The sequence below is a fragment of the Alligator sinensis genome, unplaced genomic scaffold (genome assembly GCF_000455745.1).
Source record: "Alligator sinensis unplaced genomic scaffold, ASM45574v1 scaffold876_1, whole genome shotgun sequence".
NCBI classification, from domain to species: domain Eukaryota; kingdom Metazoa; phylum Chordata; order Crocodylia; family Alligatoridae; genus Alligator; species Alligator sinensis.
Window position 1 is genome coordinate 1,159,705 of NW_005841938.1, and position 6,544 is coordinate 1,166,248.

The window sequence follows — 6,544 nt, forward strand, 5'->3', positions numbered from 1 at the left end:
CCGTGTTGGGATATTGTGAGCTGTACATCAGACAGTCAGATGCCATGGCTGTAAGAGTAGCTTACCTAATCCAACATTAGGTTGCCAGGCTTTATTCTCTCCACTGCTCCATTATTTGGCAACGTGGTGACTTCAGTGCTTTGACGTCCTGCTAAACCTGAAAGTCCTCCCATCCTGGAACAGCAGGATCCAAGGTAATTGAATCTGTCTTCTGGGCTGCAGCCATTGGTGGGAGGGGAATACGTTCTCTCTCCCTTCGCTAGAGGACTCTGGGTGCGTCTACACGTGCATTCATGCATTTTTCCTAATGTGCATTAAATGTAGTACCTCCAACGTGAGGAGTGCTCTCCATGTATATTCCTCCTCTCTCTTTCCTGGGTCACAGCTCCACTTTTTAGTTTTCATCTGACCTAGAGCAAGTAAAGAGTTTGTGTCGTATCGCTCTGCTGCTACGTCCTCTGTCCAGCTTGCCCAACTTTGAAGGGGCAAAACTTACTGCCTGGACTCGGGCCTGTTCTTCAAGGGACAGAGTGCTCAGTGGAAAGGAGCACCATCAAAGCTAAGGACCTCCTGGCTCCCAGGAAAGGCTCCCTCTGCCCCCCAGCTGCACAGAAGCTTCAAAAAGGGAAGTTAACAGAGAAAGCTCAGAAAGCTGCCATAGCTTGAACCTCCTCCAAGACAGCGTGGCACAGAGGAGGCCCTCACTAAGGAGGCTCAGCTCCACTGCACCTGGCGGCCTCTGCCTCCACTGCATCTTGATACAATAGTCACTGCCTGCTTCCATGAATCATCCATGGGCATCTGTGGTTCTGCATCCAGAGCTTTGCCAAACCACCTACTCAACTCCTTTCTGGAGAGCAGCTTGTTACGTCCTGTTGCCTGAGCAGGCGACCCGGATCAGTGAAAACCACCGCTGAGGTTTTTTAGACACTTCCATCCATTCCTCAGTGGAGGTCTCCCCCAGCACAGCCAAACGGGGACAGTTCTTCTTTCCTCACAACAGCCAAGCTGTAACGGCATATACTTATTCCAAGAAGTGCTCAAGGGTTACTCCCCCACCTGCAAAACAGAGTCCGCTGCAGCCTGCTCAGCATTACCAAAACCAAGCTGAGCATCTGTTACCATGAGAAATCACCCCCCAAAACTGGGAACCAAGCTCTGCCTCTGGAACGCCAGTGCACTTCAGTCAGTGGGTGTAACCAGGGTAGCACTTGGCCCTGAACTGCCAGGATTTTTGTCCCTTCAGTGCTTCATTGCACAGGCAGAAAGGGACAGGGGTGCTTAATGGGGAGCAGCTATACCCTGTGTTGCCTTTCTTCCCTTTTTCCTCCCTTCACTGACTCAGGCTCATGGAAATGGGATGTGGCTTATGCTGCAGATGAAAAGACTGCAGCTTCTCTACAGATGTGTGCATCTGGCACACAGGTAGCGTTGTCCTTGCCAGCGAGGTGGGGCGGGAGGCACAAACTGTTCCAGAGAGAGAGAGAGAGCGCCCCAGTTACAGAGTTCCTTACTCCTGCCTCTTCCCTGGCAGCCTTCTGTGCTGAAAGGTGGAAGTGAAAAGCAGATGTGGAATCTGGGAAGTTTTCTAAAATTATCTTTTTCTTTTTTTCTTGCAGACCCAAAACTTCTGCAAGGCGCTCTGCAGAGTAGCAGCCCCAGGCACAGAGCCTTTTTGTCTGCAACAGCACCATGAGCCGAAGGGGGCGGCTGCCGTCAGGCAAAGTAGAGCAAAGATTGCTCTTCCTTTGCCATGGAAAATACCTGCAGCTTCACAAATTCCTGTACCCAAACCTGCAGGTTAATATTGCTGTGGTGGAGGAGGAAAAGGGAAGGAAGATTAAGGCCAGGCTACCGTAGCCCTTCAAGAGTGCTGGCTTCCTCAGATGCGTAGCAGCTCTGACTTGCATCGACCCTGCTGCTCTTAAAATGGCAGCTCTTCTTGCAATACCGATGAAAAGCACCAAAGCCAAGTTGACCCATGGTGCTCTTGGTGACACTGGAAGAGCAACAGAGCCCACTCAGGAGCATTTGCTGGACTTTTAAACCTGTGGGAGTAGACAGAGCAGACCCCAGGGGTGCGCGCGGCCCGAAGCATCTCAGCCTGTGCAGGGAGCAAGCGGGTAGCAAGTGGCCGGAGCATGGAGCGGGAGTGGGGTGGCAAGTGGCCGGAGCACAGAGCAGTGGCGCCCTCAGCATGTGCCAATGGTGCAGTCCACCGGGCCTCCCAAAGCGCGGGGTGGTCACCCCGATTCACACCTCCCCCCCACCAAGGGACAGCTCTGGGAGTAGAATCCAGGAGAAATATTAGGTTTAGGACTAGGCACATTTTCTATCAAAACTATTTTTTCAAGGGACTCTTCCCCCCCATATTTTTTGACTAAAGAGAAACTTGTCATGAAAAATGTTGTTTTTCCTGTGAAAAACGTCTCACTGGAAAACCAAGAATCTGAAAAAAATTGTCCTAAATATTTCTGCGTGCATCTCCTATCACCGTGCCCTACAGGAATTGTAGGCTAGTTATCTCTTTTCTCCAGTAGCTTGTTGGCCCAGCCAGAAAACATCTTCTACAATGCTCCCCTGGACAAGGTCTCCCATAAGGAACTTTCTTGGAGAGCAGGTGGGCAATGCATCATGGCGCACAGTGCAACTGGAGAGCCCAGCCTATAAGGAAGAATAGGAGCAGGAGGCACCAAGGCACTGAAATCTTGCGGCATTTCAGACTAAATTGCTTAAACTCTATTAAAAAAACCCAAAAATTTTCCATAGGAAGCCATTCCTTTGCTCTCTCTCCCCACACCCCGCAGTTGGCTGTTGGGGTACATTTTTCTCTCGTACAGGAATGTGATTTGCTTCCTGCCAGGGAGGATGGTAGGTATTTACCTTGTACAGTGCGTCTCGCTATAGAAAATGCACAGGAAATGAAATGAGGGCACACAGGGGAACGAGGGGTGGGGGGTGCATCCCTGTGATCTCCGTACTCTGACCATTAATGCTGCTGCACTGTGGAGGGGCTGGGGGGATGCAGCAAAGGGGTCTGGCATCTATGCCATATGCCAAAGGGACCTCAGGGGAGACCCAGGCTATGTGACACCAGCACAGTTGGCTTGTTTGCTGCGGTGGTCATGCTCAGTTGGCTTGTGTGTCGGTACAAGGAAGAGTGACGTAATGGGGCAGACTCACAATGGGGAGGAAACGTGTCGCTAGCTTTGGCAGGTTCAACTAACCATGTCCATTTTTGAGGAAGCTGATTGTCTGGCCAATTTTCTGTTGTAACCCCACCTTTCCTAGCCGTCCAATCTCCACCCTCCTAATGAGCCACTCCAGACTGACACCGTTTCCCCAACGCTAGAATCCGGGCACCCGGCACTTCAGGGCAAAGCCCATTTAAGCTTCTACTTTGTGCAAACAACTATGAAACGTCCCATAGAGCCCATCAGATGAGGTGTGCAATGATTTACTGCAAAAGTCTAGTCCTCCCACTCTGGTTGCTCACTTTCATTCTTCTCATCTGCAGAACTGGTGTAGGAAGGAAGCAGAGACATGGGGAGGAGGATGCTTTTCCAAGGGTGAAATTCTCCCCTGCCCTCTAGGCCATCTCAAGAGCTACATCCCAACTTACCACCCCCCACTTTATACTGTATATGGGGGGGCTGAAGTGGCATCCAAGCTCTTTCACCCCCCTCCACAGGGGTCAATTGGACCTAGCAGGACAATCAGTCCTACAGACCCAGAAAAACTAATCAAAACGTATTCCTAGCCGGTGAAGAGAGATGACATGGTGGCGTGACCTTCCTCAATATCTTCAGTGGCCTGTCTCTCAGCAGCCAGCGTGATGGACTGAAGTGGTCCAGCCCAAAGATGCAGCAGCTCCAAGTCTCTGGTAACATGCACTTATTGCTATTGCTATACAAAGAACCAGTCCGTTACATTTGCCAGGCTGCCTGCAGAGGTGATGTGAATGCAAGCAAATAGCCATAATGCCTCTAGCCAACCACACAGGGCTGTATGCACAGGGAGAATTATTTCTGAGCCCTATGAGGAGGGCAAAGCATTTCCTTTTCATATGTTTGCTCACTATGCACCATGCTGACAGAACAACCTTAGCACACAGATGGTTAGACGAACCCTATCACCTGAAACTTTACAGAGAGAAATAAATGGTCAGCACGGGAAGGGAAATAACACTGCACCAAAAAAAAAAAAAAAAATGTTTTCCTTTTGTCCCTCTGCATGGTCTCTGAAGCTGTAACGGTGCCATCTTGCGGTCAAAATACAAAACAGCCCTTCAGCCTGACCCCAAGAGGATTTTATACAGTATAGGCTTTGTTATGCAACCCTCTCTGGAAAGCACACACACCAAAGCAGCCATTGGGATATCTAAATTGCTTCAGATACGTGAGACTTGCGAGGAATTACACATGCTAACATGATGCATAAAGTAAAACTGTACCAAACTGAATAGTGGAGAGTGTGAACTTTAGAAGAGAACTGTTCGTTACAACAATGCCAAAAGTTATGAGCTACTGTATTAAACTTTAGAGTCGAGACAGAGGTGGTTGTATTAAACAAAGCTTCAGCGAGGACAGTGCACAGTACCAACAGGGACAAGTTAGTAAAATAAAGTTGCCAGTTGGATAATGAGGTTTCAATACCTGGGGATGTTTTGGTTATACACTTTGAACCAGCGCTGGGTGTAATTACCCATAATTAGTGTCACAGTTCAAAACTGTTGTTCTCTTCCCTCCCCGCCGCATTATAAATACTGTGAAAAGCAGGAAACAGCCTTCCTGTAAGAGCCTTCGCTGGCTGGAAATAGTTTGCTTGCTTTCCCTTAGTTAAAAATAATTATGACCACACCTGACTGTAACAAGCCAGGCCAGGCAGTGGAGTGAGCGGGGTGCATCTCAACCAGCTGCGAATTTCAGGGGATTCCTCCGCCTGGGCCTGACAAACGCTGTGGTCAGTTTTGTAGATGCAGGACCCTGTTGCAGCTTGCTGTGAAAGGAGGCACGTTCCTCTAAGACCAGGCCTTACTTATGACAATCATTCCATCTTAAAACCCGCTTCAGTGACATAGGCTCCGAAGGCTCCTTTCATGTCATTACCATCCGTCATTGGAATAATTGGGTGTTCCCACCAGCTTAAAAATCCCATCTTTTCTTCCTCAAAAATATTCTTAATAGTTCAACTACGATCACTCCTGGGAATTTGGTGATTATCCCTCCTTTTCTCAAGGTAGAAACTGGAAAGTCAAAAGTTACTTACCTAAGGTCACTCATTCCATATCTGCCGGAGCCACGAGGAGAGCTCAAATGCTCCTGGAGGCAAGGCTCACAATGACTCCTGACAGTGACACACCTATTAAAAGCATGCTGTCGTGCTGTGGTTTTCATGGCATGCATCGCAGCCAATTCAGAAGTGGTCTTGCTTGCACTGGAGCGAGCACTGCAGGAAAGGGGAAACCTGCTGTAAGTGTTTCAGAGAGAAACCCAGAAAACTGGTAAGAAATGTTTGTAAGACAGGCAGTGGGAAGTGTTCAAACCCCATCGCTCTCAAGCTGATTTGCCCAAAACTCTCCAGGAAAAGCTGAAGAAATAATCTACCCTGTAATGAAGCGGTACAAGGCACTTTTTGGAAGTTGCGGGGAAATGGTAAACACCTCTCGCGATGAGAGGTTTGCTCCTCATGTGCATCCAACGGTAAGTGTGCACCCCAGACACTAACCAGCACACAATTCTGCCCAGGACCCAGGGCCACTTTTGAAAAGCCAGTCGGCCTCACCAGCTTTTCCTCTCCTGCTTTAACACAGGTTCTGCTGAGAGGAGCACAGGTCCGCATAGCCAGTAACACCACTTCAAGGGTCACAGCTGTCTTCCTAACTGAAAAGGCCTGGTACATAAGCTAAGCTACTAAGTAAAACAAGGATTTGGAAACAGGAAGAGTGGTCAGCTCACAAACACCAGCCTTTTTGATTTGAGCTCAAATCCGTTCTTTCTTTTTTTACTATCTTTCTTCCTCTCTCTCTCGCAGGGCAGGACAGGAACGAGCAACCACCCATACATTCAGTGATCTTTCAGAACTTTCCCACGTATTTTGGTGAACCAGGATCCGAATCTTCCTGGCTTCTTTCCTCCTTGTTCCAAGTAATCGGCTCAATTAAAAAAAAAAAAAAGAGACACATTTTAAAGGGAAGCTCAAACAAGAGGCAGTTCCCAAGATACACTCAAGTTATTATAAAAGGATGGTAGCAAAAACAGATTATTTCTCACAGCTGTGGGCTCTCACATACACTTCAGCACAGAATTACTATACTAAAAAAGTCCTACAGCCAAAAGTGGCTAAGGTACAAGTGCTTTATCCCCTGATGGCAGCAGCAGGAGGTTTACTTGTCCCTGGACAATGCTGCTGCCATAGCATTTCAAAGTATCTACTGTGAAATGTGCATCTTCAATATGAGAAGGCAGTTGCTATGTCAGCAGGAGGAGGGCTGGTGCCAAACTGTATTGTTTCCCATCTGTAACCTTCATCAGCAGGCAAAAGG